General features: G+C 35.1%; 1 long non-coding RNA gene across 2 annotated transcripts in view; it reads left to right on the top strand.

The window, feature by feature from the left end:
• LOC111091046 overlaps nt 1-19,764 on the top strand; it is a 30,882-nt gene extending 11,118 nt beyond the window's left edge. For both annotated transcript variants that reach the window (XR_005373748.1, XR_005373747.1), the window contains exons 4-6: nt 8,354-8,429; nt 10,632-10,757; nt 19,706-19,764. This is a non-coding gene — a long non-coding RNA (uncharacterized LOC111091046). The remainder of the gene's footprint in view (nt 1-8,353; nt 8,430-10,631; nt 10,758-19,705) is intronic.
• The last annotated feature ends 6,901 nt before the right edge of the window (nt 19,765-26,665 follow it).

Here is a 26,665-nt window from a genome sequence, read left to right on the forward strand (position 1 = left end):
GTAGGTCATCCCCAAAAGCCAGAAAAGGCAAAGAAACAAGTTCTCCGTTAAAGTTCTGCTGACACCTTGACTTTATCCCTTCAGACATCTGTTCTCCAGAACTATAAGAGAATAATGTTTCAAGCCACCAAATTTGTGGTAAATTATTACAGTGGCCATAAGAAACTAATATACAACCTAACATAGAAATTACTTACTGTCTTTCTTAGTGTTGTGCCCCTCTCTTCACTAGAATGTTCCAAGAAGATATTTTGTTCATGAGTGTAGCCCTATTTGTCAGAAAGTTCTTGATGCAAAGAAGCTGCTCAATAAGTGTGAATGGAATTTTTTAAAAATCCCAGTGATTAAAACCATGAAACATCCCTAATTTTAACTTATCTTGTTTATAGAATCCTCAACCATATATTTCTGGAATGTCATGTTTGTTATTCAGTTGTGTATATTCTTTCAGTACCCATCACATAGTTTCTTTAAGTCTAGTTAGTTTGCAAATCAAGCCAGACTTAAAATTTTTGGCACATCTAGATTTATAATTTTGTCTCAATTATCTTAAATTTAAATGATATGTTTCTTTCAGTTAGTATCATCACTTCAATCACTTCATTTTCTATTTCTTAATTATTTTACTAAAATGAGTTTCTATGTTCCAATGCAACATATTAAAGGAAGGCTGCTCTGGTTGAAATCAGGTAGGGGCACTTGAATTCATCCAGCTACTACTTCATGATATCCACCAGACATTTAATTTTGATCTCAAGATTCTAACACTTCGTGTACAAACTTTCAAATTCCTTGCAACAAAATATTACTGACGCTTGCATATTTCTCTGTACATATGATGATGCTGTTTGAAATGAACCTAAGGGCAAGGAAAATGGTGAAGTAGAATCTTGAGCTCACCTTGTTCCATAGACACACAGAGTCAACAACTATGCATTGCAACTAACTCTGAAAACAACTTGAAGACAGGAAGAACAGATCTTCCACAGCTACTTGTACAGAGAATGCCATATTGAAAAGGGTAGGAGGGGTAGAAGGGTGGAGGTGCAGCAGGGATCCAAAACTGCTGGCATAACTAACCACAGACATGAAGGACATCACAAGTGTGGAGGACTAAGAGGATCATAACCCCACACATTGTGCATCCTCAGCCTTGCGGATCTGCAATGGGAAGATTAGTCTCTGTAACACTCGGCTTTAAAAATCAATGAGGCTTAATTCTAGGAGAGCCAGAGTGCTATAGGAAACAAAGTCTCCACTCTTAAAAAACTAGAACACTAAGTAACTTAGCCTATACATACCACAGAAGCAGAAGTTTGAAGAGAGCCTAGGGTACACATAAAGAAGATTTATTAATTTTAGTTTGTGTGTTGGTGGGGCAAGAATCTGTAGATTTCTCTAGGAAAAGGAGGGTTCATGGGTGCCATTTTCCTGCTGTCCTCCAGACTAGATGGCTGGAAATTTGCAGGAATCAGTTCTAACACTCTTCATCTATCTTGCTAGCACCATGTGCTCCAGCTCAGCATTGTCGCATGGCCCAGCTTCACACAACCTAGCTGCCTCAGCAGGAACCCTTGCAAAGTGACCCCTGCCCTGGAGAGAGAACCTATAACTTCACACATAAACATGTCTATACATGCTTACAGTCCCTGTAAGTATGCTTAGTAGCTGGCTGCACAGAAAGCAAGCCCTGCCCTTAAGTGTGCTCACAGCTGTTGCAGCAGCTTATTGCAGATAGCAAGGTTGAGGGCAAGGCAGATATACCCATTGCAACTTCAGTCAGGCTTCCCAAGGGCCCAGGGAGCAACCCATGTTCAGTGTACTCACATCATGTTAAACAAGTCATAGCAACCAACTGGGCTGAGAGTATCCTCACCCAGCAGTATGCCTACAGAAATGGTAGCTCAGCTATACAGGAAGGTTTACAGAGCCCATACAGAGGATACCCTTGGAGCATCTGGTTCAGGTAATCAGGAGAGTTCAGGGCACTACTGAACATCTTCTACACAAGGCCACTACTTTCAAGATCAGGAGATCTAAGTCTAGCAAACTTTCTACTCAAAGCCACTACTTTCAAGACCAGGAGATCTAACAAACATAGTGTTAGAAAAAAATTAGGGGACAGTAAAGTATGTCCCAAATAAAAAAACAAGACAAAATCACAGAAAATGAACTAAACACAATAGAGATAAGCAATATGCCTGATAGAGTTTAAAGTAATAGTCATAAAGATTCTCGCCAACTTCAGAAAAAAAATTAATTCAGTTAGACTTCATTGAAGAGATAGAAAGTGTAAAAAAGACCTAGTCAGAGCTGAAGAATATAATAACTTAAATGGAAAATACATTAGAGGAAATTAATAGCGGATTAGAAGATACAGAAGAATGGATCAGTAATCTGAAAGGCAAGGTAATAGAAAGCAACCAAGCTAAAGAGAAAAAAAGAAAAAAACCCGAGAATAATAAATAAGAAGAAATTAAGGGACCTCTGTGACAGCACTAAGCATAATATCATTTGCATTATAGAGATCACAGAAGGAGAAGAGAGAAAGAAGGGGACAAAAGAACTTATTTGAAGAAACAATAGCTAAAAAATTGTTTAATCTGGAGAAGAGAACAGACATCCAAGTCCAGTAAGCACAGAGTGGTGAGCAAAATGAACTCAAGGAGATCTACACCAAGACACATAATAATTGAAATAGCAAAAAAAAAAAAAAAAATTTGAAATAGCAAAAATTAAAGAGAAATTTAATAGCAGTTACGTTCAAGGGAAACCCCACAAGGCTATCAGCTGATTTTTCAGCAAAAACTTTGTGGGTCAGGAAACAAAGGTATGAGAAATTATGAGAAATTCAAAGTCTGAAAAGGAAAAAACCGGCAACCAAGAACACTCGACCTGGCAAGGTTAGCATTTAGAATTGAAGGAGTGGTAAAGACTTTCCCAGATGAAAAGAATATTAGAGGAGTTCACCACCAAAAAACTACCCTTAAAAGAAGTGCTAAAGGAAATTCAAGAGGAGATAAAAGGCCATAATTAGAAGCAAAAAGGAAAAAAAAAATTGTAAGTAAAAGCAAACATATGAAAAAGATAGTAGATTAATCACTTATAAAGCCAATTTGGAGGTTAAAATCAATTATATCTATAAAAGTTAGTCAAAGGGCACACAAAATGAAAAGATGTAAAATATATCCTATACATAAAATGTGGAGGGAGGAGTACAAATTTAGTGCTTTTAGAACATGCTTGAACTTAAATGGCCATCAATTTAACAAACTGGTATGCACAGAGAATATTTATTATATGTGAACCTCAGATCATAACTCAAAAACCTATAATAGATACGCCAAAAAAGAGAAAAAAATCCATGTATAACACTAATGAAAGCTGATTCTTTGAAGAGATAAATAAAATCAATAAACATTTAGCATGACTCATAAAAAAGAGAAAGAAAGAGGTTTCAAGTAAATGAAATTAGAAATGAAAGAGGAAAAATAATAGCTGACACCACAGAAATACAAAGGATTATAAAAGACTACTATGAAAAATTATAACAAATTGAACAACTTAGGAAAAAAATTCCTCCAACACTGAATTGGACATAAATAAAAAATGTGGACAGACCAAATTCTAGTAATAAAATCGAATTAGTAATCAAAAATCTCCCAACAAACAAAAGTCAAGGACCAGATAAATTCACAAGTGAATTCTACAAAACATTGAAAGAGTTAATACCCATTATTCTCAAACTATTTCAGAAAAATAGAAGATGAAAGTAGGAAAACTTCTGACTCATTATATAAGGCATACATCACTCTGATAAAACCAGAAAAAGATACTACAAAAAAGAAAACTACAAACCAACATCCTTGATTAACATAGATTCAAAAATCCTCAGCAAATTATTCGCGAACCACATTTAACAATACATTAGAAGGATCATTGGCCACAATCAAGTAGGATTTATTCCAGGTATGCAAGGCAGTTTATTATTCACAAATCAATGTAAACACATTTACAAGAGGAAGTATAAAAACCACATGATCATCTCAAAAGATGCAGTAAAACCATTTGAGAGAATACATTTGTTCATGATAAAAACTCTCAACAAAGTGGGTTTAGAGGGAATGTATTTCGACATAATAAAAGCCATATGTGACAAATCTAAAGCTAACATCATACTTAATGATAAAAAATTGAACGTTTTTCTCTAAGATCAGGAACAAGACAAGGGTGTCTTCTCTCACCACTTTTATTCAACATAGTACCGGAAGTTCTGGCACAGCAATCAGGCAAGGGAAAAAAAGGCATTCACATTGGTAAGAAAGAAGTAAAACTTTCAAAATTTGCAGATGACATGACATTATATATAGAAAACCCTAGAGATTCCACCAAAAAAATTACTACATTACAGATATTACAATAAATGAACTTAGTAAAGTTGTAGGATACAAAATTAATATACAGAAATCTGTTGAACCTTGATGTATCTAACAATGAAGTAACAGAAACAGAAATTAAGAAAAAAGCCCTCCCATTTATAATTGCACCAAAAAGAATAAACTATATAGGAATAAATTTAACTAAAGATGTAAGAAACCTATGTTCTGAAAACTATAGAACATTGATGAAAGAAACTGAAGACACGAATGAATGGAAAGATATTCCATGCTTATAGATTAAAAGAATTAATGTTGTTAAAATGTCCATACTATCCAAAGTAGTCTACAGATTCAATGCAATCCCTATCAAAATACCAATAGCATTTTTCACAGAACTAAAATAAAGAATACTACAATGTGTATGGAACCCAAATGACCCTGAATAGCTAAAGCAATTTTGAGAAAAAAAGAACAAAGCTAGAAGTATCACAATACTAGATTTCAAGGTATAATGCAAATGCAAAGGTCTAGTGGTTAAAACAGTATGGAACTAGCACAAGTATAGACACATTGATCAATAGAACAGAATGGAGAGTCCCTAAATAAACCCATCAATCAATCAATCCATGCTTATGTGGTCAACTAATCTATGATGAAGGGGGCAAGAATATACAATAGGGAAATGACAATATTTTCAATAAATGGTGTTACAAAAACTGGACAGCTACATGGAAAAGAATGAAACTGGGGATGCCTGGATGGCTCAGTAGGTTAAGCATTGACTCTTTAGCTCAGGGCATGATCTCAGGGTCATGAGATTGAGCCTCAAATTGGGCTCCACGCTCAACCTGTACTCTGCTTTAGATTCTCTCTTCCTCTCTCCCTCTCTCTTAAATAAATAAATAAATAAATAAATAAATAAATAAATAAATAAATAAAATAAAATCTTAAAAAAATAAAAAAAGTGAACCTGGACCACTTTCTTACACCATATACAAAAATAAGCTCAAGATGGATTAAAGACCTATATGTGAGACCTGAAACCATAATATCCTAAAGGAATGCATAGACAGTAATCTCTTAGACATTGGCTTTAGCAATGTATTTATGGGTATGTCTCCTCAGAAAAACAAATCAAAAGCAAAAATAAACTATTGAGACTACACCAAAATAAAAAGCTTTGCACACCAAATGAGACCTTTGGCTCAGGTCATGATTCCAAGGTCCTGGTAACAAGTCCCTCATCAGGCTCACCACAAGCAGCCTGCTTCTCCCTCTGCCTATGTCTCTGCCTCTCCTCTGTATCTCTTAGGAATAAATAAATAAAATCTTTAAAGAAAAAAGACAACCTATTGAGTGGGAGATGATATTTGCAAGTCACATATACAATAAGTTACTAATATCCAAAATATATAAAGAAGTTACACAATTCAACACCAGAACAACAATAAATATCCAATACAAATATGAGTGGAGGATTGAAAAGATAGTTTTCCAAAGAAAACAATCAGATGGCCAACAGGCACACAGAAAGATGCTCAACATCACTAATCACCAGGGAAATGCAGATCAAAACCGCAATGAGAGGGCAGCCTGAGTGGCCCGGTGGTTTAGCGCCGCCTTCAGCCCAGGGTGTGATCCTGGAGACCCGGGATCGAGTCCCACATCGGGCTCCCTGCATGGAGCCTGCTTCTCTCTGCCTGTGTCTCTGCCTCGTTCTCTCTATATGTCTCTCATGAATAAATAAATAAAAATCTTAAAAAAGAAAAACGCAATGAGATACCACTCCACACCTGTCAGAATGGCCTGTATCAAAAAAGGCAAGAAATAAGCCTTGGCAAGGATATGGAGAAAAGGGAATCCTTGTGCGCGCCGTTGGTGGGAATGTAAATTGGTTCAATCACTCTGGAAAACAGCATGAACTTTCTTCAAAAAATTAAAAATAGGAATATCATATGAGTAAGCATTCCACTATTGAGTATTTATGCAAAGAAAACAAAAACATTAATTCGAAAAGATATATGCACCCCTATGTTTATTGCAGCATAGTTTACAATAGCCAAGAGATGGGAGCAACCTAAGTGTCCGTTGATAGATGAGTGGATAAAGAAGATATAGGGTAGATACATAATGGGGTATTACTCAGTGACATAAAAATAATGAGATCTCACCATGTGCAACAACATGGACTGAGAGTGTTCTATGCTGAACGAGATAAGTCGGTTACATAAGGAAAATTAACCATTAACTTATAAGTGGAATCTAAAAAGCAAACAAATGAACAAACAAAACAGAAACAGATTCATAAATACAAAGAACAAAATGGTAGTTGACAGAGGGGAAGGGGTTAAGGGACAGGAAAGTAGGTGAAGAGGATGAAGAGGTACATGATTTCCAGTTATAAAATAAATGTTACAAGGATGAAAAGTACAGCACAGGGCATAGAGTTGGTAATAACGTAATAACACTGCACGGTGACTGGATTTGCCAGGTGAGCATTAAGTGATGTATGGAATTTTCAGATCTCTATGTTGTATACCTGAAACTGAAGTAATCTTGTATGTCAACTCAACTTCAATAATGATAAAAAAATGAATCTTTGGAAGAAAATGACATCATGAATAATGCCTACATCTTAGGATAGCGTCATGTGATGTTAATGACATTGGCATTCAAATATGTAGAACTAAAGATCACATACAGTAATTTTGAAAAATATTCTTTCTTTAGAATCCCTAGTAAGTTGTCTATAGTTGACAGAAGCAATACAATATAAGCTGTACTACTGAAATTTTAGTAGAGATCTTCAGACTAATTTTGTAGTTTCTTTTTATTTAATATTTTTTAAAAGATTTTATTTATTTATTCATGAAAGACACACACAGAGAGAGGCAGAGACACAGGCAGAGGCAGAAGCAGGCTCCATGCAGGGAGCCCAATGTGGGACTCAATCCTGGGACCCTGGGATCATGCCCAGACGCTCAACCGCCAAGCCACCTGGGCACCCCATCTTTGTAGTTTCGAGTACATTTTTATCTTGTGTCTTTATTTTTAATATTCAGATGGAAAGAATTATTTGTATTTAAAAGTCCAAATTGTTTATGTGAATTCTTTAATGTCTTTCTCAGTGACTTCATCTCCTCTGCAAATTGAGCAGAATTTATTTTTGTTCTCATTTTCCCAGACTCTCTTACTGTAGCTCTTGACCCAAACTTCCTTTCTTCAAACCTGCTACCAAATTCTCAAACTAAATCATTTGATATTATATCCCATCTGTTCCACTTCCTATTTTGAAGAAAATATATTCAATGAGGAAATTTTTAACAACACTGCAACAGAGGCACTTGAATGGCTTGGTCGGTTTAGGCTTCCAACTCTTGGTTTCCACTTAGGTCATGATCTTAGGGTTCTGCGAGGAACTCTGGGCTCAGCATGGAGTCAGCTTGAGATTCTTACCCCTCCTCCTTTTCCTTCCCCCCAGCTCCTTCCCCCTGCTTGTGCACTCTCACAAATAAGTTTTTAAAAAGCTTAAAAAAAAAAAACACTACAACATAGACAATAGCATCATTGATTATTTGTTTCCATTTTAAATTGGAAAGAACATATTTTGAGAATGTGCAGTCCTGGTTCCAGTTCTGGTTGCACCTCTCAATAGTTATTTAGCCTCAAAAAAAGCATCTGATCTTCTCTAACATCTAGTTTTAAAATCTTTTTTCACAAACCATTAGCTTCCTGAGACCATGAGTTATATCTGTTTTGTTAAACTAGTGCCATAGCTCTCTCCCTCCAACACATATACAAACATCTTCATATACCACACTTGAGTCTGGATATTTTATTTGGGAAGGAGCACACTAAGGAACTGGGGAAAATGACATAAAGAAGGAAGTTCTTTGTAGAGTTGGTCACTGATGTGGACAACTGAGGTTCAGTAAATGCCAAGAGATTCTAAAAAGCAACGTTATGTTTTTCAGAAATGTTTGCTGCATTTGGAACTTTTACCCACCAGCTCCCAAGCTCCCTTGGTCAAAGGTCACTCCATAAAATAAGGTAACTTCTCCACATTTCCAAGATTGTACCTGCATGAGTGTGAGGTATCCAAGGCTGCTGAAATGTAAGTAGTTGTCAGGTTCCACCATCTAGAACTCTGTTGCCATTAAAATGATTATTGTTACGAGGTAAGGCACAAGAGCCTATTACTATTATTATTATTATTATTATTATTTATTTTTAAGAGCCTATTATTAGAGGGAGTATCTAGAACCTCGTGCAGATTTAGGCACCTGATGCCCTAATACATTTTTAATTATGAATGACTGAAAAGCAGGGACCACTAATACCTACAATATGGTTTTTGTGAGGTTAATTGAGACTGTAAGTATCAGCTCTTAACTATCCTAGAAGTCAGTATACAGGTTTGTTGAGTTTGAATAGCCAAGGGTGCAATTGAAGTTATTTTTTTCTACTTTGCAACTGGATTTTTAAAAATTTTCAAGCCCTATTCTACTTGATGACCAAAAAAAAAAAAAAAAAAAAAAAAAAAAACCCTAACTCTACCATTATGCAATTCGTTTCAGTGCAGGGTCAGTTAGGTCTGAGGCCATGCTCTGACTTGCTGGAGTCCGCGGAGTCTATAGTTTTGAAGATGTAAAGGACACTTGTTCAATTTTGTATTTGTATTTGCTGCTGTTTTAGTTCACCCTCATCATATCCTCAAACCTCCCAATAGTTTCTTCCTCTTATTTTTTTAATCTTCTTCTTCTTAATTAATGCCTGAAAATTTGTTGGAGATATTGCAAAATTTGTGGGGTTTTTCCCCCCCCCATGATATTCTGGGATGCAAAGAATGTAGAAAGATCATCTATTCCCATATGCTTTCATCATCCCAGTCAGGTATCCTACTACACTACTGAAACTTGTTCTATTTCTACAAAGCCCCCCCAGAGGCTATTTCTTTTACTTTTTTTTTTTTTTTTTCTAACCTCTCTTCATCTCTCCTTAGAGAGAGTATCTTTACCTATTTTGGGTTTGAGAATGAAAGGTTTGTAGAACAGGTGGGAGTCATTAGGTTCCACAAGTAGTTTTTCTTGGAAAAGTCATGACTTCCAATGCTTAGGCTGAGAGATAAGATCAACCTAAGTAAAGGAATTCCAGGAACCCAAAGTATGAAAACTTATCAGTTATTACTTTAAGATTGTTTTCCACTATACCTGATTACATTTATTTCTTGTATTTTCAATACTGAAAGAATGTATGACATGTAAAAGTTTGTAAGATTATTTACTGAACAACTTAAAGACTTTCTTGTGACATAGAACACCTGTTCACAAGTATTTTGAAGCACAGGAATTTAATGTAATGTAATTATGACTAGTTCATAGGCTCATTAATTTCTATCAATATACACACATGGGCAACTATTCTCAAAATATCAGTTTGCTGTTATGTAGGTGAGATAGAGGGTTTCCATAACATTCTTGGTAGTTCCAAGAATGTTATTATTCTAATTTACAGATTAGCTCATAATGCAAGACATGTGGGGGAAAGAAAGTTAATATTATCTTCATTATAATACATCTGTCCAAACTAACTCTTAATGCCTCTTTTTAAAGTTATTTAAAATTCTTGATTTTAATCTTGATTTTAGATCTTGATTTTAATCTTGATTTTAGAATTTAAAAATGCTAAAAGAATCTTACAACAAATAGTTGTAACAGCACTATTTGTAGTGATGGCAACAGAATAACTTTCACTCCCTCTGTGCTCTTCTGTATTTTCTAATATTATTTGTCTTTTCCCCTTTTTTTTGCACGGAACATTTGTTACTTCTAGTTTTTACTTTGGGCCTTTCACCTCTTTCTCCTTGTGTCTGGCTCCTTTGTATTTCTATTTCCCACTTGCCATAACTTTAATAAGTATCTGTGCCATCCACCTGCCTGAAATTCCATCCTCTGCAGTCTGCAGCCCACATTGCCCTCTCATGGCTCATGTTTTTAAAGACAATGTCTATGCTCATAACATTAAATATGCTGATGAGTCCTGGTACTCAGTGGGTTGACAATCCCCTGGCAACATCAATTGGCAGACACAATGCTCTCCATCCTCTCAAATGGCTCTGCCTGCCTCCCCATGCGGACTGAAACTGTCATTTTCACCAAACCCCCATTGTTGCAAATTAGCTGTTGCTGGCAAAAGTTCATGGTCTGTTTCCAGGCATTAATTCATGATCTGCGCATCTATTTCTCCATTCAGACCAGCGTAGCACAGAAGCTCTTCTGAGTTTGAGTCATTACTTATCTAGGCAACTTGATTGAAGAAACAAATCTATGTTGGCTTTTAGCAACTTCTACTATCTTGCAGTCATCTTCACAATAAGAGGTAAGTATGTCTTGGCTTTATTCCCTAAGTAGGCTCATTTTTATTCATTGCATTGATTGGGATTATACACAGAAAGGAGGCATTTTTTTTTTTTCTGTATCTAGATTTACCTCAACAGTCATACTGAATGACTGACAAAAGCATTAATAAGACAAAGAGTGGGGATGAGATCAAGACGTCAACATTCTTCTGTCTCACCTATTATCTTGTTAATTGTTAGAGACCCAAAAAAGAAAACTATACTATTGTAATGGAAAAGAACTAACTAAATCTAATAGCAGTGCTTTCACTCTAGTGGCTTTTTTTTTCTTTTTAACTCCTTAGGAAATGCCTAAAAATATTACTACTTGCTGAAGCAGTTAGTTTTAAGACAACATTTATTTATCATACCATGAAAATAATGAGATAAACATACAAGCTTTTCCACCTTATATCCTTAGTCCCTCTCAGAGTCCCTGTGGGCACACAGCAGATGTTCAATAAACACTGTGTTGATGCAAACTCTGGGAAGATGCAACTATTCAACAAAGAAACTCTATCAGAATTTATCATCTCAATATTATCAACGCAATAATTCTCAACGCAAAGATTTCAGAGAACCTTTGAGTAAAGAATAGCTTTAAATGTTAAAAAAATGGATCTCAGTGAATACTCAGTTTCTCTTTATCTCTCTTTCAACACACATGTGCATACACATATTCATTCATACAAATACTCTTTGAAATTCTAGATAAATATTTAGATTTTCTTTTTCACTCACTCACTCACTCACTCACTCACTCATTAAACAGATATGGATTGAACCAGGTAGCATCCTAAAGACTTTTTATATAGACATGATTATGCTGGGCAAGGCCCCTGCCCTCATGGAGCTTATATTTTGATGGGGAGCTTTAAGATGACCTTGGTGTTGGGGTGAGAAATAAAACTTTTTAAAAAAGTATTTGATTTATTTATTCATAAGAGACAGAGAGAGGGATCCCTGGGTGGCGCAGCGGTTTGGCGCCTGCCTTTGGCCCAGGGCGTGATCCTGGAGACCCGGGATGAATCCCACGTCGGGCTCCCGATGCATGGAGCCTACTTCTCCCTCTGCCTGTGTCTCTGCCTCTCTCTCTCTCTGTGTGACTATCATAAATAAATAAAAAAATTAAAAAAAAAGAAGAATACACATTAACTCTTCTTTAAAAAAAAAAAAAAAAAAAGAGACAGAGAGAGTGGCAGAGACACAGGCAGAGGGAGAAGCAGGCTCCCTGAAGGGAGCCCGACGCGGGACTCGATCCTGGGGTCCTGGGATCACAACCAGAGCCGAAGGCAAAGACTCAACCACTGAGCCACCCAGACGTCCTGAGAAATAATAAAAAATAAAAATAAAAAATCACATTGAAAATCATTGATTGGTTGAAAGCCTTCCACATTAATACTGCTTCATCTTAGAACAGCAGAGATTGTTACTAGATAATACTTTATCTGTTACACTTTGGGTGCTAGAATTAGATTACCCCACATATCTCCAAATCATTCAATCTATGGTATTCAAATAAACTAAGCATGAGAATGAGATTATTTATAAATAGCCAAATGCTGTCTATACATGTTACACAAAGAAAAAAAATATAGTTTCCATTAATAAAACAGCTTGGCCTTTCGCTTGGCTGGCAGCACAGAGGCCACATGATGCCTGGAGTTACTGTAAAAGATGTAAACCTGCAGGAGTTCATCAGAGCTCTGACAGCCTTCCTCCAAAAGCCTGGGAAGCTGGAAGTCCCTAAATGAGTGGACACTGTCAAGCTGGCCAAGCATAAAGAGCTTGATCCCACAATGAGAACTAGTTCCACACAGGAGCTGCTTCCATAGCATGGCACCTGTACTTCTGACGTGGTGCTGGGGTGGGCTCCATGACCAAGATCTATGGAGGATGTCAGAGAAGTGGGGTGAGGCCTAGCCATTTCAGCAGAGGCTCCAAGAGCATGGCCCACAATGGCCTCCAAGCCCCAGAGGGGCTGAAAATGGCATAAAAGGACCAAGATGAGAGAGGCAAAATGACATCTGAGGGACAAAGATCTGGAAAGAATAACTGGACAGGTGGCAAATGCCAATAAGAAGCATTGGAACAAATGATGATGGGTTAATAAATTGCCTTATTCATAAAATAGATAAATGATGGATTGATAGATAATAAAACAAAACAAAATAAAATAGCTTGATAAAGGTGAAAATTATTATATTTTTCAGGTTGGCAAATACTATCTAAATAATGCAGTGATGAATTTACAAGCAGGATAAATCTGTAATCCTATTCACTCTGTCTCATATGCATTCAAACAAATGTTTTAAGTAAACACCTGTCCAACATGTGGTTACTTTGCAAGAGCCATGATTTTTCCCTAAAGTTCTTTAGCAAATTTCTTTTAATACAAAGTCTGCCTTGTGGCTTTGCATAATAATCAAGGCAAACAAAAATATTATTCTTTAGACATATGCCAAGTGATGAGAAACAGTCTCCTCTACTCCCAAGCTAGGATAAAAATACTCACCTTTTTGCAGGTGTAAACTAGCATTGCCAACTTTAAATGAAGCTCATTTGATGGCTAGGTTATATATAAACCATTAGTATAATAGAGCAATTAACACTACTCCCAGGGTGGATGAATAAATCACTGCTATAAGACTTTGTAAATGTTGTTACTAAGTACAGGGTAATGGGAACATATATAAACATATATGAACATATATAAAATAAACATATATAAAATATATAAAATATATATATTACATAACATTTATCAATCTATATGCATGTACAAATGAGTGGAAACACACACACATACATACGTATATGTGATATATGCCATTGGCATATCCTGCTAATTCTCATATGATGATACATGGGTAAGTGGAAAAACAAACATCTGCTATAGTTTATTTCTTCTCCTGAATGGTTAAAGTAGCCCATCTATTGCAAATGAGTTTATACTCTGGCCTAATATGTCTGGTCCAATCACAATATAAGCCTTTTTTTGCTCAATGTTATGAGGAAATGGTAAAGGCAAATTGATACAGTGGAGTATGGCACCGATAGTTCTTACGGCGTGATGGTGTTTATAGGAAGAACAAAAACAAAAATTATGTCTATCAGAAGGCATATGAATGAGACAATAGATTCCAGTTCCCAATTCTTGCTTTGTGGTTTTGCCTCTATTTACAGAGGAAGCATCTGACAGTGGAAAAAAAAATACCTCGTTTTTGTAATAAAAATCTAGAGGGAATGTTCTGTTTAACAGATGGCTTCTTACAGTAGTAGACAAATAAGAACCAGCCTCAGCTTGCTACAATGGGTTCCCCTATGTAACAGATGATGACAAAAGTAAAAAGGAGATGAGAAGGCAGAGGGTTGGAACAGTCTTCTGGAGTTCACCCTAGGGATATGAAGTAGCTCTCTCCAAATGAAAGAAAAAAAAAAAAAAACACTTTCAAAAAACAAAAATAATTAAAGGATCTCTCCTTGTAGAAATGATTAATAGAGAGAGAAGAAGCAATAATAGTATTAGAATTGAATTCATTGGATGGAGTTCACAAATATTGCAAAGATACCTTCTAAATGCATGATACCGAGGAAAGATCAACCTGAGTGAAACAATGGATTCCCTGGTGACTAGTTGGGGACTGAGAGCCATTAAAATGTGCACATTAAAATAAAAGTGAGTTTATTTTTACCCCAAGCTAGTAAAATTATTCATTTTCTTTACATATCTGTATGAATCACAGGAAGAGCAAAAATCATCTTGTAAACCAAAATAACTAATTCTTTTGTTAAAAGATTGATTGATTGATTGATTAATTGATTGATTGATTTTGGAGAGAGAGTAAGTGGGCAGACGGGCAGAGGGAGAGACTCTCAAGCTGAATCCCCACTGAGGGGTGGACCCTATCCTGAAATCATGACCTCACGGGAAACCAAGGGTTGGACACTCAACCAACTGAGCAACCAGGCACCTGGAACTAGTCCTTTTTTATACTATCCCTGTTTACAAAATGTTTGTATTGCTGATTTTTTATTTATTTATTTATTTATTTTTTTTGCATAGAGACTTCGGTGTGTTTTCCTAATATCTCATAGTCACTGTTGACAACAAAGGTATTGTGGCTCTTCAGAATCTTTAGAAAAGGAAAGGGTTTTGTTGGGTGTATGTCCCTAGCTGTGTGCTGCAGCACAGGGTAAAAATAGTTCGATTATACTGGTAAAATGAAACTGAACTAAATTCCTGTTTCTACTGGCAAAGGGAAGGGAGATCAGAATTCCAATGAAAAGAGTCAAAGAGTGGAAATGTGCTCAAGAAGAGGCTTCAGACTTAGCTCCAAAGAGGTCTAAGGAAAAAGCTGGCAATGAACAAGATCCTACTTTTGTTACCACCTGTTACTGGTTATTTCCCTTTTCTCAGTTTGATGTGTTTTTCTTTTCCTGTCTGTGCCAGTAGAGAGATTTTGTTGTTTTACCTACCTACCATTCTCTCTTCTGTTTAGTACTATCTATCTGATGTTTTCCTTTAGGGAGCCACTGTCCTCTAGTCTCAGGCTATGTGGCCTAGAAGGGATTGAACTGAAAGCCAGTTCCAGGGGTAAACACATGACCTACCTTTGGTCATCCACAGTCACCAGGATTAGTTTAGGAATAGGTCAACTGGCCCAAGACACAGAAGCTGGTTCCAAGACTTAACTGGAACCAGTATGTATCAGGCCTTGTCTTTCTGCTGAAGTCCTTAATTTAATATTGTGTAAGTCAGGAGCTTTGCAAACTATATGGGGAGGGAGCCCTTCAGAAGAAGCCTATGACGAAGAATCAGAGCCAAGATATAACAGATGTAAAAAAACCACAAATTCCTAGTGATACTGTGTGAGAATTTTAATCCAGCTATTCTGGAAGTTAATCCCAAATATTTCAATACTGGGAGACATTTACTTCCGTTTTATTTAAGGTAGACTTAGTTGTACTTCTGTTACATGTAATCCAAGAATTATGTTAATATTCCATAGAACTGATACAAATAAAGTAGGGTTAAAATATAGAAATTTGTCCCTAGGTAAGCAAAAAAACCAAACCCAAAGAAAAATATCAAAGGCACTGAATGGTAGCAAAAAGCAAGGATATTCAGGAGGGAAATCAACACGGATAAAGAGAAGGCATAAGGAGAATTTCTTAATTTTGCAGTTTTTCATCTGAGGGTTTCCAGGTTATGCCCTATAGGGTGGCTAACTCTCTGATAAAAAAAAAAAAAAAAAATTCCACAATCTTTCTGGTTTCAAGCAATCACAACTATTGGAAAATGAGGGGGGAAAATCCCAGAAAAAAAATGTAGTAACAAAAAGGGGCCTTAAATTCTGCATAGAAATATGCACACATTTCTGCCTGGCTCTTGAACCATGCATTTGGGGTAGACTTCAAGCAACCTGGGACAAGCATAAAAGCACTGAATTGACATTTGGCTGCCATCCAAGATAGAGCTTGCAATTTGATTCCAACCACATTAATTGATTGCTAAAAAAACTACAAAAATCAACCCTCTTCAGGGGAATCTAATAGAATCTAGAAGTTTCACAGCATAATATTCACAATGCCTAGGGGTCAATACAAAATTTGAATTTCAATGGAAATTAAGGTCAAAATTTAAGATTTTTTAATTTACAGGGAGAGATTTTAAATCATCTGTTATAGCTGTGCTCATAAATTAGAAAAAAAATTTGCTTATAATGATTAGAGAAATTAGAAAAATTAGAAGAGAAATATAAAGTGTAAAGGATAGCTCAAAGAAATTAGTATAAGGGAGTAAGAGTAGGATTCCATAAAATGAATGAAGGATATGAGTAAATTAGGGATAGAAAATTCAACATTTCTTATATAGACTGGGAACCTATCTCCTTATTCCCGCAACATTTAATTATGATCAGAATTTTCAGGTGATTACCTAACAAATTCTTCATTGAATACATCATGAGTCCAGCAGCCACTGGATGCAGTAGTCTGCAAACAAATTCTAACTTATTACCTAGGATAAACTTTATAAAGAAATAAAAGAGTAAAATTCACTTAGGACAGAACTTGTCATTTTAATTTTAGTTGTTTTTATATATTAAGTTGATTTAAATCCATTTTAGTGCAAAGTAGAAGATAAAAAAAAGTCCATATTTTAAAGTCCATTAGAGAAACTAATTTTTATTTTTATTTTTATTTATTTTTTTTTTGAGAAACTAATTTTTAAATATCCAAAATATGACAGGACTTAAATGGTAATGGAATTTCTCTCCTACAGCATAGAAAGAACTTTTGCAAAATTCCAGAAAGAAAAAAAAACAACAACAAGCAGTTCCATGGGAAAGGCAAAACAACACAGTTCTAAAACACGTGGGCATTAGAACCAAACAGATATAGATTTAAGCTCCAGATCTATTATTTATTAGCTATATAAACTCGGGCACATTCCTTAGCTTTTTTGAACTTCAGATAGCTCATTCCAAAATGAGGATTTTGATATTAGCAGTTTCCTCTTTCCCGTCCTAATGCTTATTATTTTCTCAGGTTACTTTTAGCTACATTAACTTACTGGTGGCAATGTTTATTATTATCTGTCATGATACAGTATAGACAATTATTTGGAAATACTTTACCGGCCAGTGATTTAAAAAATTATCATTTTTTAAAAAGAGGTCAGTTTGAAGATCAAGTAAGGCAAACACGTCTTCATCCCAGAGCACATAGCAAGCCACGTTCCTTGTGATGCTGTCAATAAACCATTGTATTCTTGGTGAAGAGAAATCCACTATATTTTTTGCATTAGTAAGGAGTAAGGCAGTAGTGAATTCGGTTTCAGCACAGGGATTTTCAGATATATTGTTCTTTTTGCCTGTGTTCCATAACTGCTAAAAGGACACAGTTCAGTGTGTATAATTCCTCATAAGATTTACCAGACTTTTACACATTTCTTTTTGTCCTTGACTATCTGCCTTTCTTTTTATCAATGGAATAAAAACAATTTATAAAACATTTATAAATAATCCTATTTCCACTTTCTTCTATAACATGGGCCTGGCTAATTCTACGGGGATTCCCTCCATGCATCTCTCTATTTTGGAATCATTTACAATATTCTTCTTCCCTCTTTGCCAATAACTTCAGAGCACTGCTACTCCTCCATCTGGTATGAGAAATAGAGAGTTTTTCTTTTCGAGAACACTCGTGAATGGAGAAGCCAAAATTCTCATTCCCCCCTCACACCCTGGAATTTTAAAAAAGAAAGAATTAGTAGTCTACTGAAAATATACAAGCCGTTTGAGATTTTCAAAATTCTAGCCATAGCGTTGAGATGAGATTCCTTCAACTATGTATGAATCATCATTTTTGTGGAGGGTAAAGGGAGACAAGCAAAAGAATATAGTACTTTCTCTGGGAAATGACCTAATGGCTCGACAACTCTGCCAGCCTGTCAGTTTCTGCCTTAGAACTTTTCAAGAAAACACAATAGATCATTTATCTCTGCCTTCAGATGGGATGATTGGCTCTTGAGGTCTTCTGTGTAAATTAGAAGCGGTGCTGGCAATGAAATTGTCTTAGTCATTAAAAGGAAAGCAAAGATTGAAATTGACCCAAAGGAATGACTATTTCAATAGATCCCTTGACTCTGTGCTCAGAGGCTAGGTGAACTCTAGACAGAGTGGTAGTAAATTTTTATTTTGCCATGACAAGGCAGTGCTTAAAAAGAACATAAAAGCATGCAGCAGCAATTTTTAGAATATTTTTGTGTCCATGGGAAGCCACCTGTCTGTTATATATCAAATCATATGCATGTGATTCACGTATTTTCACACATACACACATATTATGTTACAAATATATGGATATATATTAGCCAAGCGTGACATAATTAGATTGTGTGAGTCACCATTTTTTTATGAGCTTAAGTTATTCAAATGCATTTTCTACTCAATGACAGAGCCAAAAATTATTAAAATAGACATAAGAGAATTAGCTCACAGAATGGAATGAAAGCTATGAACATAAATATAATGATATAATAAGTACAATCATAATTATAAAATTATAATTATGAAAGTATAATTATGAAAGTATAAATGTATAGAAAATTATAATTATAAATATATATATACCATTTTAATGAATTTAGAAATAATTGTTTTACTTTCCTTATTATGAAAGTGACTCATGCTTATTACCAAAACATTCCAATGATACAGAATCTTATAATAGACAAGGTAAAAATCTCCAATAATCTTTTCTACCTGAAGTAAATTAACTGTTAATAATGTGATTCATATCTTTCCTGACTTTTTAAATTATCAAACAAATATACATATTATCATTTTAAAACCAAATGAGATCCTGCTGTAAGTAATGGTTCCCAAAATCTTTTGCGAATCCCAAACTAAACATATACACATGCATGCACATGTACACATACATAAATAACCATTTTTTTTAATTAAGAAGATATTTATATATTGATGTAAAACCTTGATATTTCCTTTATCAGTACATGAGCATCTTCCTAATTTTTTGACAGATTGTACTGTGTTTAGTTTTATGGCTGATATAGAAAGTACTTCATTGATAGTAATGACAAGTTAAGTCATGTATATTTTTATTTTGAGTTGCTGTATATTTAAAGGAAAGCATAACTGAAATTTTGGTATTGTCAAATTACTACCCTAAAAAGATTGTATGACTTCAAAAATGTATAAAATGGCCTACTTCTACATAGCTTCCCAATCATGTGCATGGATCATTTTTCACTTTTGCTAATCAGACAGGTAAGAGATATCTCAAATATATCTTTTATAAATTTATGGATATGTCTCATATTATCATTACAATTGAGAATCTTTTTGTGGTGCGTGGGTTGCTCAGTCAATTAAGCATCCAATTCTTGATTTCGTCTCAGGTCATAATCTCATGGTCGTGAGATCAAGCCCCAGGTCAGGCTCTCTGCTGAGTGTGAAATCTGCTTCAGATTCTCCCTCCCTCTCCCTCTGTCCATCCCCTGCCCCTCCCAACTCCTGCTCTCTTCCTCAAAATAAATAAATAAAAAATCTTAAAAACAAACAAACCCAAGGATCTTTTTATGTACTTCTTTAATGTTATAATTTATTCTGTAAATTTATTTTTACCTATTTTTTCAATATACATTTATTTTAAAAGTGAAACACTGATCGCCTGATTTCCCACATAAAATTTGATTTGATATACATAATGCTGTTTTTCACTGAAAGTGGATGATTAAAAATTTGATATCAGTGAATTCCTTTTTTCATTTGTTAAAAACATTTATTGGGTACTGATCTTATCTTAGAAAGGTATTTAAGTGATGAATATACAAATGTAAATAACTCTAAACTGGAATTAGGGAGGCCTCTCTTGAAAAATTGATTTCTCACCTTACTCAAAGAAGAGTAACTACTAATTCCTGAGTTGCCTAACAGAATCTAAGAGAAACACAATATTTAATTTTGACCTTTTATGATGTCCTGTAGACATTGTTTGCAAAGCTCACACACTATCTGCTGCCCTCTGCCTTCATGGAATTGTATTTTATAACTCATACAAATGAACCTGCCTCAGCATCCTTGTCAGGCTCAGATGTTGCCTGAGATCAGCCTAGAGGAAGTGTGGTCTCTCTGTAAACTTGGTGGTTGATTCAGACCGTAGTACCTGCGCTGCTACAACAAGGGATTATGCCCCCAACAGGAGGTCTGAGTGGTGCCTATTCATGGCTGCAGGGAGCTACCTCTCACCTTTTGTTGGTTGTGTCCTGAAAAAGTGTGATGGTCAGCAAGTTTAAAACAAAGTGGTTAACATCAAAGCAATATTGGGGAATTGGAGTTAAAGTAGCATTCAATGACAAGGAAGGAGAAACCAAGAACTCTAAGATTGAACATATGATTATCTATACAGGACAACAGGTAGTAGTCTTCTATCCTGGAGGTCAGACTGGGAGATATTGATGATGGTCTCAAGTCAAGCTTATATGGCTGAACCTTACAGAAGACCCAATAGATAGAAAATGGCATGTGATGCTGTTGAGCAGTTTTTAGTATTTAGTTCTAAGTGCAATCTAGGCATAACTAACCTACTGGTAAATAATCCCATTCTAAGCATTGTTTTTCTCTTGCCTTCTAGTTGAAACAAGTTCTCTTTTCATTCTCTTATCCATGGTTTTGGAGCAAAGATGGGAGTAGGAGTAGGGTAGGAAATAAAACAAAAAGCCCAAGCCTGTTCTGTGATATAAGTGAAGCTACCTGTCTCTGGCAGCAGGAGTAAAGGACTCCATAATCAAGCCTTAAACAGTTCTTCATGGTTACAAAAAGGATAGTGATAGTGCTTTTAATTCTGAACATGCTATCCAAGTACTCTCTCCCCATTGAGTTGATGTCACTGCCACAACATGAACACCAGGACCCAGTGTTATGTTCATAGGTTTAATTATAAAAAAAATACACCAAAACATCTGTGCTCTGCCATTTTACATTATATTAATTTAAGATGACAGCTTCTTTGATGAAACATTTTTTTTTTTTGTATTACTTGCATGCTGTGCCTCATGGTGATTATTGTAGACATTATTTCACACAGGGTGGTCCACAGTCATTTAACACCTTATATCACATTGGGATCTCTGCATAAAGACTCATTAATTAAGTGGACAGAAGATAAATGTATCTGTAACAATGGCAAGGAGCCAAGGCTTACTCTTCCCAGGTGCTCAGAGAAGTTACTAGAACCCGATCCATCTTCAGAGAATGACTAACATGGGTTCAAGAGGGGAAGACACTGACGTGAAAGAATGCTGTTTCAAATAATCATTAAAAATGAGATGGATTTACGTATTCAGATGAAATTCTTTTAAATAAATCTCCCCCAAGAGTTACTAAGCAAAAATCTTGGAGTATTTCCAATTTGGGGCTGATACAGCTTCCTGGAGAGTCTAGTAAATGTTTTGAGGAATCCCATTTTAGGGTCATTTTATTATTTCAGGATCTAACAGCAATGAAGGTACTCATAAAATATACTAGAACTGGTATTCATTTGGAGAAAATTAGAGGGCCTTTTATGTCTAGGAAATGAAATTCTTTGAACAAGAAATGTTTTCACTCACATGTTTCTCTTTACTGAGGTCTTTTATATATTTCAAATAGTATGACTTTTTTTTTTTTTAACTGTCAATGTCTGTGATGTTTTGAATCAATTTTTGTTTGAAGATCAGGACAAAAAAGTTTAGTCCATGATGATTCATTTTCTGTGAATTTTTTTTTCCTAAGATGTCTATCCAAAATAAGGCTTTACCATGACCATAGGGTAACTTTTGTGGTAGTTGGTGAGGTAGTTGGCCAGGAAAAAAAAAAAAAATGTGTCTGATTAGAATGTTGGCTGATAAAGTCAGCAAAATGAACTTTTGAGGATTCCATGGATTTGCGTATATCTTGTAAATACATTCTAAGTCATAAAGCTTACTGGAAAATTTTTTTAGAAAATCAAGTTAGAACAACTAAAAATGTCAAGCTATTTGGAACATTGCATAACTAGGATGAGCACTGTCATGGCACAACATGCACACAGGCATCGGGTAGAATGGGGGAATAAAATTGTTTTGATATTGAAGAATATATTCTTACTCTTTACCTTACATTGGAGTATAAACTAATGTGTTGCTACTTACATGCAACTGGGATCACACATCATTCTTAAATGTTATAAATGAATCAAGTACTAGCAAAAAAAAAAAGCTATAATTGGAAAATGCCTATTAGTGATGTCCAGATATGTTTTCTTTCACTTCAAATGTTGATTATACAGTATTTGAAATAGGTATGTGTGTTATTATCAAGGGTTGTGTATTATTGTTAGCTTTTTTGTTTCATCTGCACTATGCCTTGGTTACCCACCAGAATAAAAACTAAAGGATTAGCAATTGCATGCCAAATCCCATGTCTTCCTTTGGTATATAAGAATAAAACTTCCCAAATTTTTATAGCTCACCATTTTCAGCATTGACTAATTATATTTTTGGCATATATTTTTACCATTGAGGAAGTGATATATAAAAAAAGCCATAATAATTAAAATTTCTCTTTCCCTCCCCTTTTAAAAGTACAACTTTTTGTAAAAAGAAATCATACATGCCTTTTAAAATATCTCTATTCTTTTGAAAAAAGAATTTCCTTTTTCATGCTGCCAATTATATTCTTATAAGTGCATGATGTTGTATACGTTTTGGATTTATTCCTACCAGAAGAAATGCTCTGGATTAACTTCTTTTTGGCTAATAAAACAGATTGTGAAATCAAAGTAAACTAAGAGATGTTCTTTAGATATTTTTCTCCTTCAGAGCTTATGAAAGCGGTAATGTCTGCTAAACATTACAGAGAATTCTGAGGATCAATAGGAAGAAGAAGACATTCAAAGTTAAATAAGAACTGGACTTTGGATACAAAGACACAATAGTTCTTTTATACTTTGTCATACGTTAATTTATTTAACTGATATTTGGTGAACTCTCACTAGGTGTCAGGTACTACATAGGCAATAAGTTCTCTAGTAATAAAACCAAGATTATATCTATATTAATAGCTTAGATGAATGAATGATACAATAAATATGTAGTAAACTGCAAAGGTTTTGCATTTTTTGATTGTGGTATTAAATCCTTTCTATGATTTTTTTTTAAAACATTGGATTGTTAGTCAAATGTAAACCTATTGCTTGAGTCATTAACACTTAACAGTAACATTTATTACTATGATTTTCCTGAAGTCACTTTTCATTTAAAGTATGACATATTGTCAGACTTGCAAAATAACAATACTTTTTTTTAAATAAGAGTTAAGACCTTGGATTAATTTTCCATGAAATTCCTGCCAGAGTGATTTTTAAGTTTGTTTTACTTTTTTAGAATTAAAAGCATATTTTCTCTGGATATCAACCCAGACTAATATATTTAGAAGTATAGTTTCCATTTGGGTTACATAGCAGCTGATGGATAAAATGTAAATGTGCCATCCAGGTTTGTTTCTTTGTATATGAACCAGATACCAGAATTATGCATATTTTCAGATCTATTAATCTCTGACCAGAACACAATCTCTCATGATCAATATTTAAAATTCTAATGTGTGCAATGCTCATTGTTACTTTCTCCCAATATTATCTCTTAGCTAATATTTAGATTCTTCTATTATAATAGAAATTCAAATGCTTTGCTTTTGCTCCATTTAACTTCATCCCCTGAACTTTGACCTTACACTGTTTGTGTGTGTGTGTGTGTGTGTGTGTGTGTGTGTATTTTGTTTTTGTTTAAATATAATCAAGGTAGTCATCAGGAAAATGGAAATCAGAACTATAGTGAGATGTCACCTCACACCTGTCAGAACGTCTAAAAAAAACACACACACAAGAAACAGCACATGTTGACAAGTAGACTAAGGAAAAGGAACACTTGTTTATAGGAATGCGAACTGATGCAGCCACTGTGGAAAGTAATATGGAGGTTCCTCAAAATTAAAAAATATAACTATGATCCAGCAATCACACTACTGAGTATATACCCAAAGAATACAAAAACACTAATTCAATGGGATACATGCACTCCTGTGCTAATAGCAGCGTTATTTGCAATTGGCAAGATATGGAAGCCACCCAAGTGTCCATTAATTGGTGAATGGATAAAAAAGAGGTGGTACTCTGGAAAACAATATGGAGGTCCCTCAAAAAGTTAAAAATAGAACTACTTTATGAACCAACCATTGGACTACTAGGTTTTATTCAAAGGATACCAAAATAGTGATTCAAAAGGGCACATGTACCCCCAATGTTTGTAGCAGCAATGTCCACAATAGCCAAAATATTAGAAAGAGCCCAGATATCCATCAAAAGATGAATGGATAAAGAAGATGTATATAAAAAAGATCGATCGATCTATCATCTATCTATATCTATCTATCTATCTATCTATCTATCTATCTATCTATCTATCTATCTCCTGAATATTACTCAGCCATCAAAAAGCATGAAATCTTGCCATTTGCAATGATATGGTTGGAACTATAGGGTACTAAGCTAAGTAAAATAAGTCAGTCAGAGAAAGACAAATACCATAGGATTTCACTCACATTTGGAATTTGAGAAACAAAATAAATGAATAGTGGGGGGAAAAGAGAGAGAAACCAAATAAGCAGACTTAATTACAGAGAATAAACTGATGGTTACCAGTGGGGAGCGGGGGAGGGGGATGGTTGACGTAGGTGATGGAGATTAAGGAGGGCACTTGTTGGTGATGAGCACCCAGTGATGTATGGAATTTTTGAATCATGATATTGTATACCTGAAACTAATATAATATTGTATGTTAACTAACTAGAATTAAAATAAAAACTTAAAAAAATATAATCAAGGTAGGGACTATTTCTAAAGTAAATTAACTGAATATTTTATCGTTATTGTTGTTAGTGGTACCTCAGATTTTTTCTTGTCTTTTATCTCACATTATCTCTTTAGGTCATCTTGCACTATACCTATCCTTGTTTGAGCTGTAGACTTAATGTTACTGATACACAAATCAGAAATTCCTCTGCAGGGGAGTCTTATTTTTTCAACATCAGCATATATCCCATTGCCAAAATTGAAGTCATTACTTTTCTCTAAATGTAACCTGGGTTTCTTTCAGTATTTCCCATTTTGAGATGTAGCCCAACCACAGTGCCTAATCACAAAGCCAAATGACTGGAACTCATTTCTTAGTAAGGATATCAATTTATAAGTTAGTTGACATAATTAATACAGCCCTCAAACTTCATGCTTAACTCAATGTAATTCATGTCTCACTCTCATCACAGTCATAAAACAGGTATTCCTGGTTAGTAGCCTTCCTGCAATATTGATGCTTTTAAATCTTTCATCTCCAACTTTACCCTTCTGCTCCCCAGGTCACTGTAGAGGACATCTCCATCCAGGAAGGTAACAAGGTAGAAAGCACAGCAATTCACTCTTAAGGGGTCTTTATGTAGCAAGCCTAGAAAAGCAGACATTTTTTTTCTGCCATAATTTTATTAAGTAGAATTTTGTGCATGGCTATACTTAACTGCATGGTGACTGGAACATTTAGGCTACCTGTATGTCCAAAAGGAAAATAAAACAAAATGGGTTTTGGTGATTATATAGAAATGTCTACCCCATCATGGAGTCTTCTCCAAAATCTTGCCAGCCCATTTCCAAATGTCTTTATTGATGTTTAGCACCTTCTACTCTCTCTGTCTCTCTCACCACCCCTCCTTACCTCAATCTCTCTCCCTCCTCTGAAAAATTACCATAGGTTCTTAATCTACGTATAAAATTGAATGGTAATAGTGTCAAAATTTGCTTAAAGGAAAGGAAATGAACATTCTTCATCTTCACAATATCTGTTTAGTGTCAAAATATAGTTTGGTAGTAGAAACAACACAGTGACACTCACATATGTGAAAATAATAATTATTATATTTTTTAATATTCATCTCCAAACAGATAAAGGCTGTCAAATAGATATTTGAACCTGAAGACTGAGTAATAGCAATCTAGAGCTCTAGGGGAAAGCTGATATATAGCAAGAGGGAAGAGGGATATCAAGGTTTCCAGGGCTTCCTGGCTAATTTGAATAATTTTTCAGGCTCTGGGGAATGAAGGTTCTTCCTAGTTTTCTGGCACCTGGCCGAGGGCAATTAGAACAGGTGTATGGTGGCTCCAGTGTGAGAGGTTGATAAGGGAAGTTGTTGGGGTGTGTATCTAATCAGCTCCTCATGAAGAATTAATTGGCCTCTACTCAGGGTTTCAAAACTAGGTTATGAAAATAAGTATATTTAAATATAAATGCCTA

Source organism: Canis lupus, chromosome 19 (assembly GCF_011100685.1).
Source record: "Canis lupus familiaris isolate Mischka breed German Shepherd chromosome 19, alternate assembly UU_Cfam_GSD_1.0, whole genome shotgun sequence".
NCBI lineage: Eukaryota > Metazoa > Chordata > Mammalia > Carnivora > Canidae > Canis > Canis lupus.